At 38.7% G+C, this 12,036-nt stretch overlaps 1 pseudogene; it reads left to right on the top strand.

Annotated features, from left to right (window-relative positions):
- The first annotated feature begins 2,512 nt into the window (after window positions 1–2,512).
- On the top strand, window positions 2,513–4,520 carry LOC120529894 (annotated as a pseudogene).
- The last annotated feature ends 7,516 nt before the right edge of the window (window positions 4,521–12,036 follow it).

The following is a 12,036-nucleotide window of genomic DNA, read 5'->3' as shown; positions in this document are numbered from 1 at the left end:
TAATTTATAATAGAATTTAAGTTAAACAAAAGTGCTGTCAACATTTTCCTCTGTATTTTCTATAAATCTAAATTATTTTATATAAAATGTAAGGGCCAGAAGTTTAGGAATAATGCTGAGTAAATTTTTAAAAATCACTTTTTGATAGGCAATGTACACTCTTTGCTCAGTTTTTGAGTTTTAAACTTTAACAATATTTATTGATTAAACATTTTTTAGTTGAACAGCATTTCAGTTAGTTATTACTGTTGTTAATGATTTATGTAATTATGTATGAAATTTGTGTGTTATTTTACAATTAATCTTTTCATGTCAAATTGAGTTGGAAAAGTTCTTTTTATTTTATTTAATTATTTATAAAGCACTTTAAAAACAACATCAAGGCTGACCAAAGTGCTGTACAATAAAAACCCAGCATATCAGACACACAAAACCAAAGGGTAAATGAAACAGAAACACATAAACACAAAGAACTGAAGAGATTCTTAATAAAAAGTATACATTTAGCCAACATCTCATACTCGGTTAAAAGCCAGATAGTAAAAATGTGTTTTAAAAAATGTTTTAAATGGAGCTAGCGAAGGAGCCTGCCTAACCTGCAACGGCAAATCGTTCCAGAGTTTTGGGGTTGCAACTGAAAAAGATTGATCACCTCAGAGTTTGCATCGTGCCTTGGGAACACATAAAAGCATCTGGTCTGCTGACCTTTTGAAGATGAAAGGCATAGCAAAATTGTTATTGTAAATAGCATATAGACAGTGAATGTTTGACAAACAATTACATCATAGGTGTTACAAGAATCAAACATAATTAAAACTACATACATAATTAGCATTAAATAAGTTTAATATTAAAATAGATATTTAAGTGACAAACAGCTTAATTTCAGACTTACACACCTGTTATTTTTTATAGGCACAGTAAGCATTGTTATGTATTGAAATAAATGTAACAATGATTGGTAGTATTCCCAGGCAGCAGGGGGAGCCAGAGTGGGTTTAAGAGATATCTTGGACAAGTGGTTACTGAAAACGTCCTTAGTAAAAAAGCCTAGTGTGCAGTTAACATAACTTCTGGCCTCAGTGTCTGTCATTGAATATCAGCCTCAAATTACCTAACATAGCAAGCTGGCGACAAGAATAAAGTTGATTCCCAGTGCGTGAGTACGTCTGTTTATGACTGCAGCGGGAGTTTTTATTCAGTATATTTATATAAAAACTGGCTGTGATGCTGGGGCACATGGACGATTTTGATGAAAATATAGAGCAGTGGACCACATATATTGAGCGTTTTCGAAACCTTTGCATTAGCTAATAGTATTGGGAAGGACAAACTGGTGCCGGTGCTGTTAAGTGTAATTGGACGTACGACTTATGGCTTGCTATGTAGTCTTTTAGCACCGGAGAAACCAAAGGACAAAACATTTGACCAGATTAAAGCAGTGCTACAGCAGCATTTTTCTCCAAAGTCTTTGGTGATAACAGAAAGGTTTCGCTTTCACAAAAGGAACCAAGTGGAGGGGCAGTCGGTTTCACAATATGTTGCTGTCTTAAAGAAACTGTCTGAGCACTGTGAATTTGGCGCTTACTTAGCATTGCGTGATCGATTTGTTTATGGACTAAATAACGAAGCGATACAGAAACGACTGTTAACTGAAGTAGCGTTGACCTATAAAAAAGCAGTCGAAATCGCAATTGCCATGGAGATGGTGGCACGCGAATCGCAGCAGCTTTGTGGATCTTTAAAAGTGAATGAGCTATCGGTTTCAGATAAGATAAGGAAATGCAAACGATGCGGAAGAGTTAATCACCGTGACAGTGATTGTTGGTATAAAGATCAGGATTGCCATAACTGTGGTAAGAAGGGCCACGCAGCGTGAGAATGTAAACAGAAGGAATTTATAAGGAGTGAGGAGAGAGCACAGTATAAAAGAAAGTCACAACGGCGATCGGATTATCCTAAAAAGAGACCTGTAAATCGCGTTTTATTGCAGGATGTGTCCAGTGAAGCGTCAGGTAATGAAACTGACACAGAATTAGCCTTACATAAGCTGATCCAAGAAGGGAAGAAGTCACACATTACTGTGAAACCTAAAATAGAAGGCACATAAGTAGAGATGGAGTTGGACACTGGGGCAGCAGTGTCATTAATTTCAATAAAACTATACAAGAAATTACTGAGCCACGTGCCTCTTGAGACAACTGATTTAGTTTTGAAGACTTACACTGGGGAACCAATATCCCCTGAAGGAGTTATTAATGTGAAAGTTACTTTGAACAAACAGTTAGCTGTCCTTCCATTATATGTTATCAAAGGAAATTATACACCTCTGTTTGGTAGGGAGTGGCTCAGAAGAATTAAATTGAATTGGCAAGAGATTAAGTCAGTACAGCAAGTTACTTTGAAAGACATAATACAAAAACATGCTGCAGTTTTCAGTAAAGATCTGGGGACAATGAAGGGCATTGAAGCAGTCATTTCTTTGAAACCGCAACATAAGCCAAAGTTCTGACATGCTCGTGTTGTACCCTATGCTCTGCGATCCAAAGTAGAGGGTGAGCTGTCCCGCCTGCTAGAATTAGGTGTGCTGTCACCTATGCAGTATAGTGAGTGGGCCACTCCTGTGGTGCTGGTTGTAAAGAGAGATGGTTCTGTGAGGCTTTGTGGTGATTTTAAAGTGACCTTAAACCCGGCCATTTGTGTGGAACACTGTCCAATTCCACACATTGAAGACTTGTTCGCCTCATTAGTTGGGGGACAGCGTTTCAGCAAATTGGACTTGGCACAGACTTACCTACAGATAAAGGTTGAGGAACAATCACGTAAACTGCTTACCATCAATACCCAAAAGGGGTTGTTCTGCTATAATCATCTGGGATTGCTTCAGCACCTTCCATATTCCAACGGGCGATGGATCAGGTGTTACAAGGCCTTTCCAATGTGCATTGTTACTTGGACGATATATTTGTGACAGGCTGTAATGATGCAGAGCACCTGCAGAATCTGGATAGAGTATTGGGCTGATTGAAAAAAGAAAAATGTGAATTTTTCAAGGAGACCTTGGAGTACCTAGGTCATAAAATTGATGCAGCAGGACTGCACAAGTCACCTGAAAAGGTTAGAGCTATTTTTGAGGCTCTAGCCCCCGATAATGTAACTAAACTGAGATCTTTCCTTGGTCTCATTAATTACTATGGGCAATTCATACCCAATCTTGCAACCATTTTGACCTCATTAAATGAGCTGCTTTGCAAAGACAAACGCTGGTATTGGTGTAAATCTGCATTCCAGAAAGCTAACGAAAAGTTGCTGTCTCAAAATGTCCTAACACACTACGATCCACAACTAAGCATCCACCTGGCTTGTGATGCTTCTCCATATGGTGTGGGAACTGTCATTTCCCATGTCTTTCCCAATGGAGAAGAGAAACCAATCGCTTTTGCATCCAGAACACTGAGTAAGGCTGAACAGAACTATGCACAGATTGAGCGAGAATCTCTTGGGATAGTGTTTGGGGTCAGAAGTTTCATCAATACCTATATGGACGGAAATTTACTCTCTTCACAGACCATCGGCCACTGACAAGAATCTTTAGCCCAGAGAAAGGGGTACTGTCTATGGCAGCTGCCAGAATGCAGAGGTGGGCATTAATATTAGCAGCCCACAATTACACCATAGAATATAAGAAGGCTGCTCTCAATGCCAATGCTGATGGGCTTTCTCATTTGCCTTTACTAATCAAACATAAGGAGAGCCAGAACACAGTTGACCTTTTTTACATAAAACAAATGGAATTACTACCAGTAAGTAGTGCAGAAATTCGTAGAGAGACCATGTTGGACCCTACGTTGTCTAAACTAATGGATATGGTGTTGCTGGGACATTTTCATAAACAATTGGGGGATAATGATGAGTTACAGCCTTTCATCAACAGACAAATGGAGCTTACCGTACAACAAGGATGTCTGATGTGGGGGAGCAGAGTAATTGTGCCCCCTAAATTACGCCCTCGTGTTTTGTCAGAGCTAGATGTCAGCCACCCAGGTATAGTGAGGATGAAGTCTTTGGCACACAGTTATGTTTGGTGGCCAGGGATCGACAACCAGATTGAGCAACAAGTACACAACTGCCAGTCATGTCAGCGTGTTCAAAATTTTCCAAGCCCTGTGCTCCTTCACCCATGGATATGGCCAAGTGGGCCATGACAGAGAATTCATGTTGATTTTGCTGGGCCTTATGAAGGCCATTTGTACTTAGTAGTAGTCGATGCCCACTCAAAATGGGCTGAGGTTCAACTAATGGATAGTGTCACAACTAGTAAGACTATTCATGTCATGAGGACACTTTTTAGTCGCTATGGTATACCTGAAGTCCTTGTTAGTGACAATGGTCCACAGTTCATTTCTGAAGAATTTGCATATTTTATGAAAAACAACCATATTATATACGAACTGCTCCCTATCATCCAGCTACCATTGGGCTTGGAGAACACTTTGTGCAAACTTTCAAACAAGCTTTGAAGACATCAAAAGGGTCGGCTTCAGTACAGCAAAGACTAGACACGTTTTTACTCTCATATCGCAATACTCCACATGCTACAACAAAGGGATCTCCAGCTATGCTTTTTATAGGTCACAAATTACGTTCACGTCTAGATGTGCTTAAACCAAATGTGGCTTCTACAGTGAGTCAGTCTCAAGATGTTCAGCTGTTGCACAGTAACTGGAAATCCAGACAATTTAATGTGGGTGACCCAGTGTTGGTCCGGGATTACCGAAGGGAAGAAAAGTGGACACCTGGAGTGGTAACCTCTCAGCTGGGACCAGTCTCCTACAGTGTAAAAGTTGGGGATGCTGAAGATTGGAAACGGCATGCAGACCAGTTACTACTCAACTGAGCAAATGGAAGTGTTCCACAGGTCACACAGCCAGAAGAGACACCTTCTTCCAACTTGGTAACAATGTCATCAGTAACAGAGAATATTTCAGTCGATGCAGGGCATAACCCTGTGGGAGAAGGCTCGGTCATTCCAGTCATGGTTCCTCAAACTAGTGAACCTCAGACATATGCACCTCCAACTTCACCTATAGAGAGCAGTGGCAGACGTTATCCTTTGCGAGTATCTAAGCCTCCAGATCGTTTAAATCTTTAAATGTTATAAAGTAGTTGAAACAGTACAATGTATTTATGTAAATAGTTACCTTCAAGCAGAACTGCTCCATTCTTGATATGTGGCAGTGAACTAAACCTTTGTTATAGTAGTTTTGCTCATTTTGACTGTTTATTCTTTGTGGTTTTATAAATAGGTGGGAGGGAAATGTTATGTATTGAAATAAATGTAACAATGATTGGTAGTATTCCCAGGCAGCAGGGGGCACCAGAGTGGGGTTAAGAGATATCTTGGACAAGTGGTTACTGAAAACGTCCTTAGTAAAAAAGCCTACTGTGCAGTTAACATAACGTCTGGCCTCATTGTCTGTCATTGAATATCAGCCTCAAATTACCTAATATAGCAAGCATAACATTTGATTGGTTATAGGTTGCCCATGTCTGCTAAGAGCCCATAAAGGCCAGGAAAATTCTACTGTAGCACAAATCCAAATGGCATATCAGTACAGGCACATTGATAACCTTTGTAAGCAAAACAATTTTCGATATGGAACATCTATTCACAACTGGGTGAGCAAACATATATACATTTATTGTAATGTTGTGGGCAGTCAATTTTTCCAAACAAGTTCAAAATTTACTGTACTCAATTTTCTTTGTGTTGAGATGTAAGATTTTCCATATAACTTGATACATATTTTGTATGTCTTTATTTGTAATTTAGGCAAAGCAATGTAATTTAGTGTTACATTAGTGAGAAGCATTCATGTTTACAACCCCAACAGGAATGGGTCTCTTTGAATTTTACGACAGAGTTGGGGGAAGTGCCTGAAACAAGTTTGGTAAATGTTTCTCTGAAGTCTCTCAACTCCCACACAAAGCCAGGCTGCCAAATTGGTAAACTTTAGCTCTACAAATGGTTTTGGGGGATGGCAGGTGTGAAGATGTTTTCTGTTCCCCCATTGGTCTGAAGTATGGCTGTTTGGAATTGGCTTGGATCAAAAGTTTTTAAGTACCATGACGTCCTGTTGGCTCTAGGGGTTCGAGAGAACATCTATAAATTTACTCACTCAACCTCACACTATCTCTCTAACTAACCTCTTATGATGAAGAAGCATCTCTCTTACTAACATCTGATGAAGGAAAGGACAACACAATGAAGAGCAGAGTTTGGCAGCCATATTGAAACTGACATGTGGCTGAAAGCTGACCACAAATGAACTAGAGACATTTTTAAGTAACTAACAAGTCTGTGTGCCACCTGAAACTACACATCACCATTTAATCAGGTTGTATGGTTGCCAATATTCAAATGTACTTTGCATATTGTTATTATTTATGAATATTATCAATAATACATTATATTATGTGTAACTTAACTCCTGCTTGTCATTTTACTACATCTAATTGCCTGGGTTTCTAGATATAGAAGGGAAGGTGGGGATAAGTTATCTATACTAATAAAAGGCAAAGCCCTCACTCACTCACTCACTGACTCACTCACTCACTGACTCATTACTAATTCTCCAACTTCCCGTGTGGGTGGAAGGCTGAAATTTGGCAGGGTCATTCCTTACAGCTTCCTTACAAAAGTTGGGCAGGTTTTATATCGAAATTCTACGCGTAATGGTCATAACTGGAAGCAGTTTTTCTCCATTTACTGTAATGGAGATGAGCTTCAACGCCGTGGGGGGTGGAGTTTCGTGTGACATCATCACGCCTCCCACGTAATCACGCAGTACATAGAAAACCAGGAAGACCTCAAAAAAGCGCTTAAGAAAACATGCATTATATAATTGAGAAGGCAGCGAAACAATAAGAAGCGAGCGAGTGACATATACAACCATATTCATGAGTTCTGCTACTTCGGAAACAAAGCACGATGTAAACCTACACTTTAAATTAAGTTCATAGACAGGCTGCCGCTGGCGTTTGTAATTTAGTGCCCACCCATATAAGGCCGTCCGTCAGCGGCAATCCAATAGCAAACTGCCACGGGTAAATATTCACGGGTGAAGGACTGTGCTTATGGAGAGGAAGATGAGATGGTCAGGGTGGTGTTTGACACAAACTCAGCGAAACTGCGAGAGAAAGTTTTAAGTGCCAGGACTAAGGTAACATTAAATACAGCCATGGACATAGCATGAGATGGCACCAGCACAGCTGGGAACCTTCGATGCATGTACACCGAACGGCTCACGTGAACTGACGCAGTGCACAGATAAAAGCAACAGTTCCAAAGAGCTGAACAAAACAAATTACACAATTGAAAAGGCAGCAAAAAATATGAAGCGTTTGATACATACAAGCATATTCATAAATCCAACTACTGCGGAAACAAAGCACACGTTGGAAAAAGTCAATGTCCTGCTAAAGGAAGACAGTGTAAAAAAAACCCGTGCATGCAGTGTGTCAGGTCTCAGATAAAGAAGAAGACGAGCTGTTTATTGATGCAGTAAGAAACGAATCGATGAATTAAACCTGTTATCTTTACAGCGATTGACAAACACGGAATGTAACTTGAACACAACACATCCTACAAATACGAACCTGATTGAAAGAAATAATGATAATCAAATCCTTGATGACAGCAACACTCAGTAACACTCACAAAACAAATACTGTATATTGACAGTCATGTTACGTTATTTTTAAAATGTTCCCTTTTCTTTTTCATAGCTTTTTTAACACACTACTTCTCCGCTGCAATACGCGGGTATATATATATATGTATATATATATATCCCGATCTACATACTCGAATAATGGATACTTTATTCGCCATCAATGATTGTTTTGGTAAAGCCATACTCGGGGTAATCATTAGATGAATGGCAAAAAAGTAAGAGCGAGGGGAGGATGACTTATTGAGGCATGCAGGCTGTAGTGTGCGTCAACTCTATCTGAATTGCGCGATCACATTTGAAAAAATATATCTTTTCAAGTTCTATTTAGTCCATATGTGTCAAACTCAAGGGCAGGCCACATCCGCCCGGCGTGTAATTATATCCGCCCGAGATCATTTTATATACTGTATTATTGTTATTAAAGCCCGGGTATATGAAGCGCTGGTAACACAATAAACTACAGATCCCATAATGCAGCGCTTCAGCTGCCTTGCCGAACACTTACGCGTTAATCAAGTCTAGCTTATGATGCTGCAAGTTATTGCGAAGCTAGCTCACACGATGCTGAAGAGAAAAGTTGATTCTGAAAATAGAGCCTTTAAAAACCGATGGGAGGCTGAGTATATGTTTACTGAACCCGTGTGTCTCATTTGTGGAGCTAATGTGGCTGTAATTACAGAATTTAATCTAAGACGGCACTATGAGACAAAACATCAGGGAGTTCTGTGTTGTGGAGATTCTCAGGATGGATTGCAGGTGCTCATCAGTGAGGCTGAAAGACCTGAATGCAATGCAGAAGATACAGAAAGCAGAAGAATTAAATAAGAATCTGACACTTCAGCGGACGTTTTACCGTGCACAATCACAAAGTGATTTCAAGTGAAGTTGCTTTTATGGGGACACAAATGCACCAGTGCAACTTTCCCTGTTGCCAAGTAATGTTGAACCAAGTCGTCACTACGGTGTTCCCAAATCGCACTTTGCTGATAAACCGGCGCACTGAGTTTGCACGGCGCTTTGGTGACTTTGAAGAACAAAAAGTCCGTCTACATGCGGCTCGAACCTTGTGCATGTTTGGTAGCACATATCTGTGTGAGAAGCTCTTCTCAGTGATAAAGAATAACAAAACAGCACACAGGAGTCGCCTCACTGATGAGCACCTGCAATCCATCCTGAGAATCTCCACAACACAGAACCTCACACCAAACAGAAACAAACTTGTTGCCAAAAATAGATGCCAGGCGTCCAGCTCTAAAATGACATATGAGCAAAGACAACTTAATGATTTGATTTGTTATTGCTGAAAGGAACACATTTTATTTATATTTCCAGGTTTTGTTATGCAGCATGTTCATATTTGAATTTGTATAATTTTGAAAGGATATATTTTTATGGAGAGCAAAATCTTTTGGGATATTTAAAATCTAAGTTTATTTTTTATATAAATTTACATAAGAGTAAAGAAATTTGAATGTTTGTTCTTTTAAGTTATTTAAGGTTTGAGTTGATTTATTCACGAATAATATTCCTGTCTGTTTTTACCATTCCTACCAAAGATATTTCTGTCGACTAAATAAAAATTCCTTCTATTTAAAATTTAAATAGAACTTGAACAAATACGATAGTTCATAATATCCACGCAGACTTGCACGTAAGAGCGGGAGTTATCTGTTTTAACAAGCAGCGTATTGCACTGATGCGAAATAGCTGTGTGTGTATATATGTAGATATGTATGTATATGTATATATATGTTTATATATGTGTGTGTGTATGTATGTGTGTGTATGTATGTATGTATGTATGTGTGTATGTATAAGTATGTGTATATATGTAGATATATATATATGTGTATATGTATAGATATGTATATATATATGTTTATGTGTGTGTGTGTGTAAATACAGTGGTGTGAAAAACTATTTGCCCCCTTCCTGATTTCTTATTCTTTTGCATGTTTGTCACACAAAATGTTTCTGATCATCAAACACATTTAACCATTAGTCAAATATAACACAAGTAAACACAAAATGCAGTTTTTAAATGATGGTTTTTATTATTTAGGGAGAAAAAAAATCCAAACCTACATGGCCCTGTGTGAAAAAGTAATTGCCCCCTTGTTAAAAAATAACCTAACTGTGGTGCATCACACCTGAGTTCAATTTCCGTAGCCACCCCCAGGCCTGATTACTGCCACACCTGTTTCAATCAAGAAATCACTTAAATAGGAGCTGCCTGACACAGAGAAGTAGACCAAAAGCACCTCAAAAGCTAGACATCATGCCAAGATCCAAAGAAATTCAAGAACAAATGAGAACAGAAGTAATTGAGATCTATCAGTCTGGTAAAGGTTATAAAGCCATTTCTAAAGCTTTGGGACTCCAGCGAACCACAGTGAGAGCCATGATCCACAAATGGCAAAAACATGGAATAGTGGTGAACCTTCCCAGGAGTGGCCGGCCGACTAAAATTACCCCAAGAGCACAGAGACGACTCATCCGAGAGGTCAGAAAAGACCCCAGGACAACGTCTAAAGAACTGCAGGCCTCACTTGCCTCAATTAAGGTCAGTGTTCACGACTCCAACATAAGAAAGAGACTGGGCAAAAACGGCCTGCATGGCAGATTTCCAAGACGCAAACCACTGTTAAGCAAAAGAACATTAGGGCTCGTCTCAATTTTGCTAAGAAACATCTCAATGATTGCCAAGACTTTTGGGAAAATACCTTGTGGACTGATGAGACAAAAGTTGAACTTTTGGAAGGCAAATGTCCCGTTACATCTGGCGTAAAAGGAACACAGCATTTCAGAAAACGAACATCATACCAACAGTAAAATATGGTGGTGGTAGTGTGATGGTCTGGGGTTGTTTTGCTGCTTCAGGACCTGGAACGCTTGCTGAGATAGATGGAACCATGAATTCTACTGTCTACCAAAAAATCCTGAAGGAGAATGTCCGGCCATCTGTTCGTCAACTCAAGCTGAAGCGATCTTGGGTGGTGCAACAGGACAATGACCCAAAACACACCAGCAAATCCACCTCTGAATGGCTGAAGAAAACCAAAATGAAGACTTTGGAGTGGCCTAGTCAAAGTCCTGACCTGAATCTAATTGAGATGCTATGGCATGACCTTAAAAAGGCGGTTCATGCTAGAAAACCCTCAAATAAAGCTGAATTACAACAATTCTGCAAAGATGAGTGGGCCAAAATTCCTCCAGAGTGCTGTAAAAGACTCATTGCAAGTTATCGCAAACGCTTGATTGCAGTTATTGCTGCTAAGGTTGGCCCAACCAGTTATTAGGTTCAGGGGGCAATTACTTTTTCACACAGGGCCATGGAGGTTTGGATTTTTTTTTCTCCCTAAATAATAAAAACCATCATTTAAAAACTGCATTTTGTGTTTACTTGTGTTATATTTGACTAATGGTTAAATGTGTTTGATGATCAGAAACATTTTGTGTGACAAACATGCAAAAGAATAAGAAATCAGGAGGGGGCAAATAGTTTTTCACACCACTGTATATATATATATGTATATATATATATATGACAGCAACACGCATCACTCACAACAGTGACAAAACAATTACATTGACAATCATGTTACGTTATTTTCAAAATGTTTCCTTTTCTTTTTCATTGCTTCTTTAACACACTACTTCTCCGCTGCGAAGCGCGGGTATTTTGCTAGTTGTATACTAGCAAAATACCCGCGCTTCATGCAGCGGAGAAGTAGTGTGTTAACGAAATAATGAAAAAGAAAAGGAAACATTTTAATAATAACGTATCATGATTGACAATGTAATTGTGTTGTCATTGTCATGAGTGTTGCTGGCATATATATATATATATATATATATATATATATACACACACACACACACACACATATAGACATATATATATACATATATACACATATATATATACACACACATACATATATGCATATATACTGTATATATAAATCTAAATATATACAATAGGGGTGGGACTCGATTAAAAAATTAATCAAATTAATTAGAGGCCGTGTAATAATTAATCTTGATTAATTGTATGTAATCACACATGAAAATTTGCCCCAAATCGCAAATGGTTTTTTTTAGTTTAAAAGGGTTTTAGTGGGCGACAGAATCAAATAATAGACATGGACATGAATATTGTAAACTCAAGCTCTTTTAATTTCTGAAAAAAATGCTTTTAAACTGCATTTCAATTCAAAACAGAAACAAAAATATCATCCCTGGCTAAAATTGGGCAGACTTAAAAATAAAGTGGTATTTTAAGTACTTTATGTACATT

This window comes from Polypterus senegalus, chromosome 5 (genome assembly GCF_016835505.1).
Source record: "Polypterus senegalus isolate Bchr_013 chromosome 5, ASM1683550v1, whole genome shotgun sequence".
NCBI classification, from domain to species: Eukaryota; Metazoa; Chordata; class Cladistia; order Polypteriformes; family Polypteridae; genus Polypterus; species Polypterus senegalus.
This window is presented reverse-complemented; position numbering and strand designations above follow the sequence as displayed.